Genomic DNA, 19,331 nt, shown 5'->3' on the forward strand with positions numbered 1-19,331 from the left:
GAGACATTTTGGTGTTATCTTCAACCATATCTGTGAATGAGGGAACTCTGGGGGGTTTGGCACTTATCGCTCTCAGCCCTCACAAGCACTCTTCTCCCCAGGGTGTTCTGGGACCCTCCCTCATTCTGCCAAACCTCTAGGCAGGTGGCCTTGGCTTGCTTTAGCATTCGACCATGTGGGCTTGCCATTCATTAAAACCAGCTTCATCTCTCATTGTGTATGATGGATCTAAGTTTAGTCCTAAGTCCATCTGTAGGCTTTTGGGCCATGTTTGAGCACAGTCTGTCACCCAGTGGACAGGTTATCCCATCTGCTTTGAGCCCACCTGGCCAGCAGGGCTTCATGAAAAACTGCTGGTAAACATTTGGGTAGATCAGTGCTGAATCCAGAACTCCATGTGGCCCCAGAGGTTGCCTTCCATGATAACCCTGACACTGTGGTTCAAATCCTCAGGCTGGTTAAAAATCCAAATATTCACAGGTCTGTTCTTTATGTCTGTGAGTCTATTTCTGTATTGTACATAGGTTCATTTGTGCTATATTTTAGATTCCATGTATAAGTGATGTCATACGGTGTTTGCCTTTCTCTTTTTGACTTACCTCACTTAGTATTAGAATCTCTAATTGCGTCCATGTTGTTGCAAATGGCATTAGTTCATTCTTTTTTATGGCTGAGCAGCATTCCATTGTATAGATATACCACATCTTCTTTATCCATCCATCTGTCAATGGACATTTAGGTTGTTTCCATGTCTTGATTATTGTGACTAGTGCTGCAGTGAACATAGGGGCACATGTATCTTTTTGGTTAGTAGATGCAAACTATTACATTTAGAATAGATATGCAATGAGACCCTACTGTATAGCACAGGGAACTATATCCAGTCTCTTGGGATAGAACATGATGGAAGATATTATGAGAAAAAGGATATATATATACCCTTATATATATGGATGACTGGGTCATTTTGCTATACAGCAGAAATTGGCACAACATTGCAAATCAACTATATTTTAATACAAAATAAAAAATAGGGAGTTCCTTTTGTGGCTCAGTGGGTTATGCACCTGACTAGTATCCATGAGGATGTGAGGCCAGTCCCTGATGTTGCTCAGTGGGTTAAGGATCTGGTGTTGCTGTGAGCTATGGTGTAGGTTGCAGACGTGTTTTGGAGCCTGTGTTGCCATGGCTGTGGCATAGGCCAGCAGCTGCAACTCTGATTTGACCCCTAGCCTAAGAACTTACATATGCCACAGGCATGGCCCTAAAAAAAAGAAAAGAAAGAAAGAATATTCAAATATTTGAGGAAACCTCCAATGAGGCATATCATGCATTTTGGTAGGAAGACTTTCCTCCCTTCCTTCTTCCCTCCCTGGTTACCGTATTTCCTTCCTTTCTTGAATTTTGAGTGATCACTGACTCTGTAAGGGTCTCTCTGCAGGGTAACTGGGAGACCAAGATGAATAGCTGGGGGACAGACACAAAGGAGTCCCCAGTCTCATGGAAGAGATGAGCAGGCCAACAGTTGATGGCAGTGAAGTGGGTGAGGGGATGAGCACTGTGAGGGTGGCCTGGATCTCACCGGGGTTGGGGTCACACCTCATAGTCAGGGCAGAGGATGCCTAGGCCTGGGAAATATCTCAGCGCCAAGCCTTGGGGTGGGTCTGAAGAAGGAATAGGGCCCATCACCCAGGTGAGAGAATGAGGAAGAATAAAGGCAGAGGGGACAGCGAAATCCCAGAGAAAAGTGAGAACATGTGCTCAGGGAGAAAGCAAGGCAAGAGAGTGACCACAGGTGGGGCTGGTGGGGAGAGTGATCAAGATAAGGCCTGAGAGCTCAGGGCAGTCACAAGCTGAAGATGCAGGCTGTGGGAAGAGTTGCCCCTACAGATGCTGGGATCGAAGGAGTTACAGCCAGAGCATGGCACAGAACTGTGATGGATGCTAGGGACATTGATGAGGCCAGGCTGGTGGCATATGCCTCTCAGCTTGCATGTGTGGCCTGAACAGCCTCCTCATTAGACTGGGAGCCAGTCTGGGGGTCTTGTATGAGAGGACAGGATGATTCCCCCATGGACTCTTCTCCAGGGTCTGTGCTGGTGGAAGAGATGGGCAAACTGCCCAGGGAATGTGATTTTCGTTGATTCAGGGTGGCTCCCTCCTGACTGCAGGGGCCTCCTATCTCCTCTTTGCATCCGACCTGGGGATTGAGCATTACTAGACTTCTGCTTTGACTTCTCACCTGCCATGGCTTCTACATGACAGCTTGTCTCCAGGCAGATGTATCACTTTCTTAGAAAATTGTCTTTGGATTTTGCATGTGTGCTGAACTGGTTTAAGTGCAGGGGAGGAGGGGGAGTCCTGACTTCTGATGAAATAAATACCTGTATTTTTAGACAGAATATCTTAACTAGCTCTCAGCTTGTTTGCTGAGGAACAAATTAAACCTGGGCATCTCCTTGGCTTCACAAAACAATGGCTTATTTCTCAGTCACTTAAATTCCAGGGAAGCTGTCCTCCATGCCGTTACTTCAAGATAGAGTCTGCTCATCTTTGTGGCTCTTTCATATCAACATGAAGGATCATGAAGGATCCTTTCAAATCAATGAAGGATTTCATTGTGGCAGCAGAGTACAGGCAGAGAGCACTACCCCCATTATACTCATCTTCTGCCCAGAAGTGACACATGGATGCTGAAATGACTCCTCTTCCCACTCCGCTGGACAGAAGCAGTCACACAGCCCTTGCAGCATCACTAAGAGGACCAGTGTCCCCACATGGCCAGGAAAGAAGTAATCGAACACAGGTTGGCACAGAAGCCTTACTGTTACTGGGCCCTTTCCAGATTCTTGGACAACAATACTGAAACCAAGCAGGATCAACTGTGGCACTTGGGCACAAAAGCCTTTCTGCATCCTCCATTTCTTTTTTGTGGGAAGTAGGCACCATTCAGCCTCTATGACCTTCACTGAGTTGAGAAGGGCAGATTCAAACAGTTGCTAGTCAGGGAAAGGAGGGGACGCAGAGGCAAGGGAGGAATAGCCAAGAAACAAGGCATACTTGGAGCAGGATCCTGTTTTCTCCTCAAGGGATACACATAGTATCTTTGAATTCTGCAGAACTAAAACCCCCAACAAGTGGGAGATGTTAACTATTTGATAAAGCATTTTTCATTCCAGAAAGAAGGTCACAGTTTGATAACCTCAGGAACCACAGAAAGCCACCAGGAGATAATCAGAGGCCAGATGATCTCTAGATGGAAGGAACGCAGAGCCTACCCTCACCCTGAACCTTATCAGCAACCCTGACCCTTGACCCTTGAACCCTTGACTACAAGAGTCCTCAAAAACCTTCCTGGGTTGGGACACAAAGTTTTGAGGGCACTAGCCCACCATGTCCCCTTCTGCCTGGCAAAGCGATAAAGCTATTCTTTTCTTCTTCACCCAAAACTCTGTCTCCAAGATTCAGTTCAGTGTCAGTGCACAGAAGCCAAGTTTCAGCATCAGTACCATAGCAATGAATATCGCTTCCACAAGACTCTTAGGCAAGTAAATCTTTCTATTAAGAGATAACTTGTGCACAAGGGAGGAGGCAGGAAAAAAAAAGTGTCAGCTCTCTGAGTAGAAGGGGAGAGTTGCTTTTATAAGAAAAGGGAGGGTTTGTCTGAAGATCACTGATATTTTCCAGGAATCATCAAACTTCTTCTCTCAGCAGCAGGTGGCTCCACGGGAGCTGTCAGGAATAGGGAGTTCTTCTGTGAGGGGGAACAAATGCATGAGGATTTTCTGCCAGAAAACACTGGAATAGATAAGGTTAAAATTTATAGTTGAGAGGTTCTTATTGTGGCTCAGCAGGTTAAGAACCCTATATGGGTGTCCTTGAGGATGTGGGTTTGATCCCTGGCCTTACTCAGTGGGTTAAGGATCCAGCATTGCCAAAAGCTGTTGTGTAGTTCACAGATGTGGCTCAGATCTGGTGCTGCCAGTGGTGCAGGCTGGCAGCTGCAGCTCTGATTCGACCCCTAGCCTGGGAACTTCCATATGTTACAGGTGTGGTGGCCCTTAAAAGAAAAAAAAAATTATAGTTGAGCTTCTTGTCTGTGGCAACTAGATATACTCATTAAGGTAACAGAGATGAAGTTTGTCTTTTAAGCCTGGTTTTTTTTGTCTCTGGGACTCAGAGCCCCAAGACTTTTGTTCTTTAGCTGGCAAGGCCCATTTTAACCAAGACTATTCCCCTTTTCCTTGTCCTTTTCCAAAATGGGTGTACTCTTGCCTTCCTGTCTCATTACCACCCTTCCTGAGATTGGCCTTGGCTTATTCCTCTGTGCATTCCCTGACTCAGCTCAGAATGTCCATGGGTTTGGCTTTACTTCTTTATTACTTCTCTCCTAGGCGTGTTTTAGGCTGAGTAAGAGTTCCTCCCCTCTTATTTCTTTCTCAGTGTGGTCCTTTCTGCTTCATATCTTTTGGGAATCTGAAAACAATTTGGTTGGCTAATGATTCCCTTACTTTGGAGTAGTGCCCTCTTTATTTTTATATTTTATTTTTAAAATTTATTTTGGCTGTGCTTGCAGCATGTAAAAGTTCCCAGACCAAGGATTGCACCACAGTAGCGACCTGAGCCACTGCAGCAACAATGCTGAATCCTTAGTGCACTGTGCCACAGGGGACTCCTTCCTTTATTTTTAAAATTTCAAGGGACTTTGGACAGTATAGAGGAAGAAGAAATTTTCCTCTAGCCTTCCAGTTTCTTCTGGCTGGTCTAAGAATTAAATTGATATGAGGCAGTTGAACAGAAGAAAATCAAACATTTAATAGCACGTACACAAAGGAGACTCAGAAGAACTGCGTAACCTGCGAAAAGGGCTGAAAACTTTACCGTAAATGCCATCTTTATATAAAGAAGAGAATAGGAATAGCGGTTTTGTTGCCAAAATATTAGCTGCCTCTGTACACCAATGCCAAATAGAAATACAGAAACAGAGTTGGAGGAAACAGAAAAAGTAGTTTTAATTACCAGGCAAAGAGGGTAACACAGCAGGCTAGTGCCTTAAGGACTGTGCTCCCCCTTAGTGGGGGTAGTGAGGAATCTTATAGTGTTTGAGGATAGGGGTGTGGTCAGCTCATGGACATTTTCCTGATTAGTGGGTGGGGAGGTCATTGGGAGTCAAGGTCATCAACCTTCTGGTTCCAACCAGTCTGGTGTCTACATGCTTGAGGGCAGCATACAGCTGACTTCGACTTGGTGGGGCATTAATACCTGCAAAACAGCTCAAGGGACAGGGCCCAGAATATTATGTATAGTCTTTGAAAAACTGAAGGTCCTTGACTTTGTCGAATGGCTGAATTATTATTACTGTTTTCTTTTCTCTCACTCTCTTTTTTTTTTTTAATTTTGCTTCCCTGACTAAATTGGTTCTTGGACTAAAGTTTTTCTATAGATAAAAAGACTGGTGGAGGATGTGGGGGAAGGGGCTCCACCCTGGGAAGGCTTCCCAGGGTCCTGCTCCCTTGCATTTTGGGAACTTGAAAGAGAGGAAGGCAATTCACATGAAGATGCGAAAGCAAGTGTTTGGTGAACAAGCCTGCAGGGCTTGGCAGAGACAATGGGGCAGAGAGGGATTTTAGCAGCCTTTGCTAGGTACCCCCTGTCTGCCCACCTGGTTCATAGGACTGTGATCTGTGCTGGTGGTGCCCTTCCTAGGACAGGTTCTCTGTCTACACTCTTTTAGGCAGTTTGGGGGAAGGTCAAAGTTTCTTCCTGAGTCTTTGGGCCTTGACTGTTTTCATCCTGAAAAAATGCACAGACCAAAGAGACATCTTGGGGTGGCAAGTTCTGCTTCCCTGCAACAAAAAGGGGAAGGTGTTTACTATCTTCTGTAACTGTGTTTTTATCTAGAGGATTGCTTGGTGTCTTTGCGCTATCAAATTCTGTAAGGTCCTGAGTACATGGACCAGGTTCAACACTTAGCATGGATTTTGGTTCAACATTTAGCACAGGGCCTGGCACACAGTAGGCCTGGCACACAGTAGGTATCCTGTGTTTATCGGCTGGATGACCACCACATCTGTCAGGATCATCATGGAAAGATTCCCAACAGAGGCCCAGGAGCCTTGCATGATAACTCTGAGTGCACTTGACTCCTCAGTGTTCCACTGGTAAAAGTGAACATTTCTGTTAGGTTTGCCGAAAGAGGGACACACAAGGCCAAGTTGGTAAAGCAAAGGAGATTTACTAGCATGAGAAGGGGATGGGCTGAGCTCAAGATGGTGCCAGCTCTGATGGTGAGGAGGTACTAGGCTTATAAAGGATCTGTGGCAGGAATCTGTGGTTGGAGTTTATGGTGGGAACTTGTTGCAGGAACAACAAAGGAGGAGGGGAAGGTCTGGGGGGGGGTAGGGGGCTGAGTTCAATGACAAAAAGCAGTTAATCTTTGTAGGAGGTTAATCTATGCAGGCCGTTGTTTGCCACGGACCATTGTTTCTTGCTGCCCAACTTGAGAATCCACATTCTTGGAAAGTGTATCCATGGTGAACAGCCACATTTGGGGGTGTAGGGGTGGAGAGGTCTGTTTCCATCCTCCTGGGAACCTATCAGTTTCCTGCTTAAATTGAGAGCTATGTGGTCATGTGAACAACAACAACAAAACAGTTAATTTAGCAAGAATTAGAGTTGCAAAGGAGTGGTTGCACAGCACATGGGCTAATGCTCTAATCTGAGCTCTGCCACGCATTGATCATGTGACCTTGAGCAACTCATCTAATGGCTTTCTACTCCATTTTTCCATCTATGTAACGAAGGGACTAATGCACTCTCTGTCTATCCCACACTGGGCATTTCAATGATCAAAAGCAACTCATATTAGGGGAACTTTCTTTACAAGCCAGAGTCTTTGAAATTACCAAGCATTGTGAGGCGGGGGGTGGGGGAGGTGGGGGAGGTGAGGGCTAGCTCTCTGCAAATATTGAGATCTTGTGCAACGTAGTAGGAACCTATGCTTTTCCCCTATAACCTTTGCTTTGGCTACTCTCTGAAATACCTAGATTGTAGTATCTGATGTACATTTCCTGGGTTGTTTTACAAATGTGCCCCCCCCCCCCCAAATGGAAGATGTTAACTACTTGATGACCATGAGCACACAGCCCCCAGGCCTCCTGAAGCCCAAGGATTAATAATTTTAATCCCAAGACATTGCCCTGTTACTTCACCATCAGCCAATCAGAGAATTGTGCACAAGCCAATCATTTACCCTGTGACCACCCTCCCTCACCTTGCCTTTAAAAACGCTTCACAGAGTTCCTGTTGTGGCTCAGTGGTAACGAAACTTACCAGTATCCATGAGAATACATATTCAATCCCTGGCCCTGCTCAGTGGGTTAGGGATCTGGCATTGCCTGCTGTGAGCTGTGGTGTAGGTTGCAGATGTGGCTTGGATCTGGCATTGCTGTGGCTGTGGCTTGGCTGTGGCACAGGCCAGCTGCTGCAGTTCTGATTCAACTCCTAGCCTAGGAACTTCCATATGCTGTAGGTACAGCTCTAAAAAGATAAAAAAAAAAGTTGCTGAAACCTCTCAGGGAGTTTGGGGGGTATGAGATACCCACCTCCTTGCATGGCCCTACAATAAACCTTTCTCAGCTCCAAACTGACATTTTCATATTGTTTGGCCTCACTGTGCGTTGGGCAACTGAACTTGTGTTAGGTAGCACCTGTTCATACTGTTCAGTTTGGGGGACAGTATTTTGTTACCAGCTGTCTGTCCAAACACACTGCCTGAATCAGAAAATTACCAGTAATGTTTCCGCAAAACTAGACTGAACCAGAATTAGCTGGATTAGTTGTCAGCTCAGTTTCATTTGAGCTCAGTTGAATGAAGCTCTTAATGAAATCAGTTCTTACGGTCTTAATGTCCCCTATGGACACTTAAGGAATATTATTATTCCAAGCAGAACCATTTGGAATAAAGAGTAGAACTGATGGCATTTTAAAATTGTGGGGAATAATCAGCATTGAGAGACACCGAAAGTAATTCAGGGTAGAACCAGCAGATTATCCTGGCTGGGCTGGGGAGGGGAGAGAGTAACCTCCCCTGTATTATGTGGTGAACTAGACCATATGGGCTTTCTACTTCTTCTTCTTCTTTTTTTTTTCTTCCTTTTCTGTTACAGTTTATCAAAGGATACTGCATGTAGTTCCCTGTGCTATACAGAAGGACCTTGTTTATCCATCCTATGTATACTAGTTTGCATCTGCTAATCCCAAACCCCCAGTCCATCCCTCTTTTACCTGCCTCCCCCTTGGAAACCGCATGTCTGTTCTATGCATCTCTGAGTCTGTTTCTGTTTCACAGATAATCATACTTTAGATTCCACATATAAGTGATATCATATGAATTTTCACTTAGTATGATAATCTCTAGATCTATCCGTGCTGCTGCAAATGGCATTATTTCATTATTTTTTATGGCTGAGCAGTATTCTATTGTGTTTGTGTATGCACACACACACACATATGTAACCCACCTTCTTTATCACATAGGTTTTCTGAAGGCAAGCCTAGCTCTCCATTATGTTATTCAGTCGGGGCCTGAGCAGGAGTCACCAAACAGGTATGGTTTTGGGGATGGTAATGGGAGGATGAGTCCAGGGGCTTGTAAACATGGTGCCCACTTTCTTTCACATTCACTGCACAGCTTTCTACCTCTTCTGCAGGCCCAGGGTGCATAACCTCCTGCTGATCCTCAGATGCTCCCAGATGCACCTGCTGCTTCACGGCCTGCTTGGCAAAGAGTCCACACCCTCACAAGCTGGTTCACTGTGCACTGTCTTATCTTTTAAGCTTAGTCATCTTATTCCCTGCAAATGCTTCCCTGACCCTCTTAGGCAGAGGGATGCACTGCCGTTGCTGTCATCCCACAGGTGAGGAAGTGAGTCTTGAAGAGATAAAGTAACTTTTTAATGTCTGAAAGTGTGTTCCCACTGAATGAGATTTATACTACACAAGCTCTAATGGACTCTAAAATCTGTCATCTTCAGAGTTTCTATTGTGGCTCAGCTGATTAAGGACACAAGGTTATCTCTGTGAAGATGCAGTTTTGATCCCTGGCCTCGCTCAGTGGGTTAAGGATCTGGCATTCTGCAAACTGCAGCCTAGTTTGCAGAGGCAGCTTGGATCTGGTGTTGCCTTGATTGTGATGTGGACTGCAGCTGCAGCTCTGATTTGACCCCTAGCCTGTGAATTCCCATATGCAGCAGGTGCATGTAAAAAGAAAAAATAAAGGCAATGAAAAAATAAAATCAGCCATCTTGCCTATAGACCTGGACTTCTGCTTAGAGGGAGCAAAACTTGCCACCCCAAAATATCTCTGGCTCACAAATTATTTAGAGCTGAACACAATCAAGGCCCAAAAGACTCTGGAGAAAGATTTGACCAATTCATGATTCTGCACCCAATTCTAATGTGTGTTGGCAGTGGTGGTGGGAAGGGTGGGTGTATGGGCATGAGGGAGTTTCTCCACACTACCTGGGTGTCCAATTCTTGCTATGAATAAGATATCCTTTTCACCCCTGTGGCTCTGAGGCATTTTTCAAGAACTGAAAACAAGAGACCAAATATTAAAACAAAAGAGCACCTGAAATAAGTCACCCAAAACCCAAATTCCTTTGCCAAGTTTATATTTAACTCAAGCAATTAATAATTAGAGAAGCAAGAAAATATAGAAACAGGAGTTCCCATTGTGGCTCGTTAGGTTACGAACCCAACATAGAGTCAATCCCTGGCCTTGGTCAGTGGGTTAAGGATCCGGTGTTGCTGCAAGCTGTGGTGTAGGTCGCAGATGTGGTTCAGATCCAGTGTTGCTGTGGCTGTGGTGTAGGCCTCCACTGCAGCTCTGATTCAACCCCTAGCCCCAGAACTTCCATTTGCTACAGGTGTGGCCATAAAAAAAGAAATGAAAAAAGAAGAAGAAAACATAGAACAAAGGAAAAGCAGTCAGGCGATAACAGTTCAGCCATAAAAGAGTCACAAGGGATATAGATAAAAATCTGACAGATGTCCCTGAGTTGTTTTGCAGAAATTAAGCCCCCCATCCAGGTAGAGGATGGTGAATCCTTGCTGACCACAAGCATGTAAACCCTAGTCTGGTTGGAACCAGAAACTTGATGATTAAGATTACTGAACCATCACCCTGTTACTCACTTCCAACCAATCCTAGGAAAGTCCATCAGCTGATCACGCACCCTGCCACCTTCACCTTGTGAACTAAAATTGCCACTTGTCATATCAGTAAACAAGTGTTGATGCAGCCATTGGCCACTGCAGGTACCTCTGACCCTGAGCACTCTGGGAACTCAGGATGGAAACATAATGCCTGCCATTGAGTCATCAGCCTATAGACACCTCCCAGTGGTGCACCCTGAGGGGACTCTGGATGAGAAAGTATAGGATACCAGCCACAGATGCCTGAGGTACTTATCAAAGGAATGATTTCCCTGATCCAGACTCTTGCATCTTCCCATACATAGAAAAGCACTAAATTCCTTAACTTGAAATATTTGGTTTTCTTTAATTAACAGTAGTGTTTTGATATTCCAACTACTGGGTCCCTATATATCCTGGCTTCCCCTTGCCTTTTTGGAGCAGTCCCTGAGTATCCTGTCTCCTGGGCCTGAAGTCCTCAGAAAGCCTGTTCTACCTGTTAGAGGTCAGAGCACATTTTTGTGACAAAGGGATATATGTTAAAGGAACATAGTGACAGTTTACATAGTCTAATGAGGCAAGTGGTGGGTCATCGTGACCCCTTGAAGGACTGAAGAAGGAATGTTACCTCCTAAGGAGTTACCTTGCTGGTGCCAGAAGGAAATTGCTTTTTGTTGATAAGCAGGCATTCCTGTGTCTTCTAAGAGGATTGAGGCAATGTATAATGTGCACTAAAGGGGAGGGGACAGTGGCTCAAACAGCAGAGAAAATTTTATGCTGAATTTTTCTTGTCCTACCTTAAATAATAATTATTTTATCACCCCTCACTGGGTCAGTTTCTCCTTCATTTATTTAAAGACATTTTTTTTCGTCTTTTTAGGGCTGCAACTTCAGCATATGGAAGTTCCCCAAGCTAGGGGTCAAATTGGAGCTGCAGCTGCCAGCCTGTGCCAAAGCCACAGCAGCACAGGATCTGAGCTTCATCTGTGACCTCCATCAGAGCTCGTGGCAATGCTGGATCCTTAACCCACTGAGAGAGGCCAGGGATCAAACCAGCATCCTCATGGATCCTAGTCGGGTTAATTACCTCTGATCCATAACAGGAACTCCTGTTTCTCCTTTAGATGTACGTTTGTCTTAAGTTAGGGAGAGGATTGCCATGGACCTGGGAATATTCATTTCTTCATCACATTCACAATTATACCAAATGAGACATGGGGGAAATAGAGGTGGGGTGACAATTATGTGTCACTCTTGAAACTGACAGTAATTCTCACATGTGTAGACCAAAATACAATGCAGGAAACTTCACATATGAAAAGAATTATATTTTAGGAGACACGGAGTCAAGTAAAACCAAAAGAGTGTTTCCAGGGAAGAGAAAGAGACAGGGAGTTATAAAGATGAAAAGCTAAGAGGTTGTTAACATGTGCCTAGCAAGAATTTGGATTGACTCTGAGTCAGGAAATATTGATCCTTAATGAGTCACAAATTATTTAAGAGTAGGGGTCTCCTACATAGGTTGTCATGAGTTAGTTTAGAGTTAAGGGTCTGATAAGTATCTTAAGTTTCTGGCAGATGTTCTGGATGACTTCACTGGCATAATAAGTGTCCAAATGGTTAAATTCTACCCATGCTGAGATGTGATTAATTCACACTTTCTCTATGACTCCTCTGCTCCATTTTAGAGAGTTATCTTAGTAATACTGACTCCCTTGTGATTTTTCTCTCATACAATGAATGATACCACACATAGAAAATCCTAAAGATGCTATCAAAAAACTACTAGGGTTCATCAATTAATTCAGTAAAGTTTCAGGATACAAAATTAATACACAGAAATCTGTTGCATTTCTATACACTGACAATGAAAGGGAAATTATGGAAATAATCCATTTACCATTGCATCAAAAAGAATAAAATACCTAGGAATAATCTACCTAAGGAGATAAAAGACTTATACTTAGAAAAGTATAAGACACTGGTGAAAGAAATAAAAGACAACACAAATAGATTGAAAATAATGCCAAGTTCTTGGATTGGAAGAATTAATATTGCTAAAATGAACATACTACCCAAAGGAATCTACAGATTCAATGTAATCCCTATCAAAATACCAATGGCATTTTTCACAAAACAAGAACAAATAATTTTAAAATTTGTGTGGAAACACAAAAGACCCCAAATAACCAAAATAAACTTGAGAAAGAGGAACAGAGCTGGAGAAATCACTCTCCTTGACTTAGACTATACTACAAAGCTACTGTAGTCAAAACAGTATGACACTGGCACAAAAACAGGTATGTAGATAAATGGAACAGAATAGAGAGACCAGAAATAATCACAAGCATCTATGGTCAACTAATCTATGACAAAGGAGGCAAGAATGTATAATGAAGAAAATACAGTTTCTTCAATAAGTGATGCTGGGAGAACTGTACAGCTACATGTAAAAGAATAAAATTAGAATATTCCCTCACACCATATACAAGATAATATACAAATAGATTAAAGACCTAAACATAAAACCAGATACCATAAAATTCCTAGAGTAAATTATAGGAGGATATTATGCTAAGTGAAATGAGTCAGACAGAGAAAGAGAAATACTGCATGATATTCCTTACATGTGGAATCTAAAAAATACAACAAACTAGTGACTATAACAGAAAAGAGCCATGTCACAGATATAAAGTACAAACTAGTGGTTACCAGTGGGGAGAGGGAAGGAGGAAGTGGTAATGTCAGTGTAGGGAAAGAAGAGGTTCAAACTATTAGGTATAAAGTAAACTACAAGGATGTATTGTACAACAGGGAAATATAGCCAATATTTTATAGGAACTATGAATGGAGTATAACCTTAATACTATGAAAGCAGAAACAGTTTTACTTAGCCTGGGCCTCAAGGGAGGAGTGAAGATCTCTCATATTGAACAAAGACCATGTCAGGGGTTACAGGAAGCACTTGTGATAAGTGTGACTGGCACAGTGGCAACAGTGGGTGTGAGATAGTTGTTAAGACTGTTATGTGTTCATTGACAGAGGTATAGATAAAGAAAATGTGGTACATATATACAATGGAATATCATTCAGACAAAAAAAGAATGAATAATGCCATTTGCATCAATATGGATGGACCTAGAGATTATCGTACTAAGTGAAGACAAACATAAGCTGTTATCACTTATATGTGGAACCTAAAAAAAAAAAAAAGGATGCAAATGAACTTATTTGCAGAACTGAAACAGACTCACAGACTTTGTAAAATTTATGGTTTCCAAAGGGGACAGGTAGGGAGGGGAAGGATGGACTGCAGGTCTGGAGTTTTCATATGCACACTGAGATATATGGAGTGATTGGTCAATGGAGACCTGCTGTCTAGACAGCACAGAGAACTCTATTTAATATTCTGTGATAATCTATGTGGGAAAAAAATCCAAAAGAGAATGGATGGTATTCATGTATAATGGAATCATTTTGTTGTACAGCAAAAACTATCACAACCTTGTAAATCAAATATACTTCAACAAAACTTAAAAATAAGTCTGCAGTGTGTCATCACCTAGTGTGTCATCACCATCTGCACCTTGTGTGTCATCACCTGCAGTGTGTCATCATCATCTTGGACAGGTGCCTCTGTCTCTGGAAGCAATAACTGGGATGCATGAGCCCCTTGGGCGCCTCATCCTGGCTCCATTTGCATCCATGGTGATACCAAGATGCCTAGCCATGGAGCTGGGGCATCAGCCCTTCCTCTTTTTTCTTGGAGACAGAAACTTGCCCTGGATTGAGGAGCCCTGAGGATCAGAGGAGGATGCTCCATATCACTTACCAGCAACTCTGCATGCCACCTTCAGGGATTCTTCCAACTGCCCAGACCCATGCCAGGATGCTGCTCCATAAACATCAGGCTGCAGGCCCACAGCTCTTGGGGGCTTGGTTACAAGGTTGTCACAGCTATGATGGAAAAGACACAAATAAATCTTTATGCACCACTTTGAAACCAGCCACCACCCTGGTGTTGTGATCACATTCCCTCACATTTCTTATAAAAGAGCACAATGAGGAGTTCCCATCGTGACTCAGCAGTAACGAACCCAATTAGTATCCATGAAGAGAAAGGTTCGATCTCTGGCCTCACTCAGTGGGTTAAGGACCTGCCATTGCTATAAGCTGTGGTGTAGGTCACAGACATGGCTTCAATCCAGCCTTGCTGTGGCTGTGGTGTAGGTCAGAAGCTGATGAACTCTGATTTGACAAAGGCTGTGAACTTCCATTTGCCGCAGGTGTGGCCCTAAAAAGCAAAATGCAATAAATAAATAAATATAAAAGAATCTGAAAGGAGTTATGAAACTCCAGGAAGAGAGCTCTGTGTCCCTTCAAATCCAGATAAATTGTGTTCACTTTGCATTGCCATAAACTGTGGTATCTGATTTTATAAAATCTATGATTATAGGCACAGTGGATGAAAAAGTGGAAAAATTCAGACCGTTGTGCTGGACTGCACTGCTTGTGACAGTAAGTGCCTTCCTTGAGCCTGATCTCTGCTGAGGAGGAGCATGTCTCTCTCTTTGGAAGACAGCTCTCTGTTCTATCATTGCTCCTTGGGGACAGTGTGACATGAAAGGTTTGGTCCAAAAGCACCCTAGTGCTTCATTCTTCCTCATAAGTCATGGAAAGAGAGTTCCAAATGGGGAGGGGGAGTAGAGTGCATGCAGTCAAGAGTAGAGTGCATGCTGTCAAAAATGAACCTATTTATAGAGAAGAAACAGACTCACACACATGGAGAACAGACTTATGGGTGCCAAGGGGGAGGGGGAGGGAGTGGGATGGACAGGAAGAGTTTGGGGTTGGTAGATGCAAACTATTACATTTAGAGTGGATAAGCAATGAGATCCTACTCTACAGCACAGGGAACTGTGTCCAGTGTCTTGGAATAGACCATGATGGGGCATGATATATGAGGGAAAGAATGTGTGTGTATATATATATATGACATATGTGTGTGTGTGTGTGTGTATCACTTTGCTGTACAAAAAAAATGGCACAACATTGTAAATCAACTAAACTACAATTTAATTTTTTTTAAAATTACAAAAAAGAAAGAGAAAAAAGAGGGAGATTTTCTAAAAGGGCACAGCTGTGAGTTTGGACAAAACTTTAATAAGCTCTTCTTTCCAAGAAAAAGGTAGTGGCATCACTTCTTTGGCCACAGAGTAGGAATTACTCCTCAGGATGCTGTCATGGCAAATGTCAGCCTCCTGATGTGGGGTCTTCTTCAACTCTGCTATCCTGTCAGGCTCAGCGAGGGAAGGGACTCTTCATGTGGCCAGACTGTAACTTGATGGGGTCTCCTCTCTCTGGGAACCTCCTGTGGCCTCCTCCTGCAGCAATGTCTCTTGAAAGGAGATGCTCTGTAGATTTCTTTGCTGCAAGATTAGAGATGCCAAAAACAGCATATGTGCCGACAAGGCCGACCGGGTGCAAAGCCATTTGCACCTTGCGGTGCTGTCTGACAACCCATAGGTCATGATCAATGAACTCTCAGCCCTTAGCATCTGGCTCCAGCTCCTGAGAAGTGGGAGGATGGCCCCCACCCTGGCTGCCTTCACAGTCAGTAGTCAGTCTTTGAAAGTCTGGGGCGGGAATGCACAGGTGAAAAAATCAGTCTTTAAGACATTGAAAACAAACTCATGGGCTGATGGAGAGTGTGCTATAACAGGTACATACAAAAAAGCCTGGGAAGGAGTTCTGGTCATGGCTCCATAGTTAACAAGCCGAAATAGTATCCATGAAGACACGGGTTTGATCCCTGCCTTGTTCAGTGGGTTAAGGATCCAATGTTGCTGTGAGCTGTGGTGTAGATTACAGACATGGCTCAGATCCAGAATTGCTGTGGCTGCAGCATAGACTGGCAGCTGAAAAAAGAATAAAACTGTCAACATGACTCACATTGGTTTTGTACACTTCTTGAGTTCTTGTGGCTGGACTAACAATATAATTTGATCCCAGGTAGATTAATGGGAGAAACAGAAACAACTTTTAATTGTGCACACAGAGTTCTCATAGAAATGGGACCTAGGAAGTGACCAAAGCAGGCAGTGTTTAGACTTTTTAGACAAAGAAACAATGAATTTGTGAGAAATTGACAGGACAAAGAAACTTAGGTTTTGGGAGCCCAGTTAGTGGAGAATTTAAACAGAGTTTGGGCTTGGTGTATTCAACTAAAGAAGTGACAAGATATGTTTATATGGGCTTCTCTGCTCAAGTTACTTTTTTTAATCTCTTGTGATAATTGTATCCTTCTACCTCCAGGTGCAGAGAGTGTGCCTTTCGAATGAAAGGTTTATTTCCTGCTTTCAGGGAGACCACAAGGAGGGTCAGAGTGTCCCTCTTATGTTGGTTTTTTCTTCAGTAACTTTAATTCAAAATCATCATTGTGCCATTGAGGAATATTTTGGGGAAGCCTACCTTGGTCCCTAACACTTATCACCATTAATGGTGACCTTCTCAGAGACTGGATTCTTCCGCTTAACAGTATATCTAGCATTTATTCATGACTTTGCATGGCTTGAGAGCTTAGTCCTTTTCATGGCTGAATAGTATCCAGTTATGGATGGAACCACAAGAATAAGATGTATCACCTGGTTGAGGTGGGCTTGGTGGGGTTCTTCACTGTATGGTTACTATTATTTACTCCTCTCCGTATTGTTACTCTTAGGAAGGAAGTCACTATCTGCAGTCCACACTTAGGGGGTAGGGATTTATACTCCATCTCTTTGAACAAAAGTGTCTATTAAAATTATTTGGAATTATTCTAGTAGGAGATTTTTTATTGTTTCACATTTATTTATTTATTCATTCAAACATTTCTTTACATCTGTATGGATTCTTAGATATTTATTTTATACTTTGTGTTAAAATCCAATACCACTTTTTTATTTTCTTGCTCAAACTGTTCCAGCTTTAGCCATTGGGAGCTCTACCAGTTTGGCTCTTGGGTCCCTTTGACATACTCCCTCCATTCTCATGTTCTTTCTTGAGCATCCTCTTACTTTCAGCCACTATAGGATGACCTAGGCTCACTGACCCAGTCCTAGAATCAGCCATTTCTCCAAGGAGTTCTTCTAGAATGAAGATCTCATCACAAAGTGTGTTCAGTGCTGCTGGTACAGAGGTGCTTCTAGGTCTTCTCAGTTGATCAGAGCAAGGAAATACATGTACTGACCCACTTATAGGCATATCTACATTTTTAAGTGTATTACTTTGATTCTGTATTAAGCTCTATAAGAGGTCACACTCATGTGTCTATTACCACGATTCATTCTAGTCTTCTCCCTTACTATAACCTTCTACACCACCAGTAACAAAACTTACCTCCCACCATCCACTGTCCATGTATCTAATGGTTTAGTTTCAATATATATGCATGGAGATTTCAGAAGTTAATCCCATGCCCCATGTGAAAACTGTCATCAGCAAGGATATAGAGCTTATGAACAATGGCTTTTATATTTAGTCTCAGTCTCTACTCATTTCCAAAGTTACATAAATCAGAATCTTTTCCTCCCATTCCCTTTAGTGAGGTAACTTCATAAACTCTAACAGTTGGATTTTTGAACATAGTCTACATTTCTACCCTGGGTTTTTCTGACCACCTGAATGATTTTTTATTAAAAATTTGTATATGTTGTTTTACTCTTTGTGCTGCAAAGTTCTAAGGTTTTTGACAGATGCATGAAGTCCTGTTTTTACCAATATGTCATCATATAGAAGAGCTTCACTGTTCTAAATAGCCCCCTGTGCTTCCCCTAGTCAAACCTCTCTTCTCCCAAAACCATAGCACCTACTTACCTGTTCAGATATTTTGCCTTTTTTCAGAATTTCATATAAATAGAATAATAACATAAGTAACCTTTACAGCAACTTGCTTCTTTCAGGTAATAATAGGCAATTAACATTTATCCATGTCTTTGTGTGGCTTATAGATCATTCTTTTTCATGACTGAATAGTATCCATCTACGAATGGAAGCACATGAATAAATGTATTACAGTTTGATTGTCCATTTACTTGCTGAATAGTGGTGCTTCCAGTTTGGAGAATTATTGATAATGCTGCTATAAATATTTATATGCAGGTTTTTGTGTAGGAATAAGTTTTCAAGTCATTTGGATGAATATTTTGTAGTGGATTGATAGATCTTACAGTAAGATATTGTTTAGCTTTGTATGAAAGTGCCAAATTATCTTCCATTAAGTCTTGCAAATCTTGTATTCTCATTGGTAATGAATGAGTGTTTCTGTTGCTCTGCATCCTCACTAGCAACTGGTACTGTCAGTATAAAGAAAAAAATATATATCAGTGAACAACACTAAACATATTTTCCTCAGATGCACGTGCAACATTCTCCAGGACAGACCATATATTAGGCCACAAAAATATCAATAAATTTGAATAGATTGAAATAATGTAAATAATAAAAAACATTGTCTAAAAAATTCCCAATCAAAAAGAATGGAACGAGAAGTCAATCACAGAAGGAATTTGGAAAAATCACAAATTTTTAGAAATTAAACAACATACTTTTTAAAGTAAAAATTGCATATGTTTAAGGTATACACGTATTTTGGTGTACAAATATATAGTGAAATGATTACTAGAGTCAAGATAATTAACATATCCATTTCCTCATATAGTTACCACTCTTTTTTTTTTTTTGGTCATGAGACACCCAACGTCTACTCTCTTGCAGATATCCAGCATATGAAAATAGTAGTATTAGCTGTAGTCATCATGCTGTGTATTACCTATATTTATTCATCCTACAGTACTTCATCTTAGTAACCTTTGAACAACATCTCCCAATTTCAGCTACCTCTCTGCCTCTAAGACTACTGTTCTACTCTCTGCTTCTAAAACACACTCTAAGCAAAAAATAGGCCAAGAAGACATCACAAGGGGAATTGGAAAGTACCTAATGACAAATGAAAATAAAAACTTATGGGATAGAGTGCAAGCAGTGCTAAGAGGAAAATTTACAGCTGTAAATACATTTTAAAAAGAAAGACCTTAAATCAATAAACTACCTCACACCTAGGAAACTAGAAAAAGAGGAAAAAACTGGGCACAAAA

This window comes from Phacochoerus africanus, chromosome 3, assembly GCF_016906955.1.
Source record: "Phacochoerus africanus isolate WHEZ1 chromosome 3, ROS_Pafr_v1, whole genome shotgun sequence".
In the NCBI taxonomy this organism is placed as follows: Eukaryota; Metazoa; Chordata; class Mammalia; order Artiodactyla; family Suidae; genus Phacochoerus; species Phacochoerus africanus.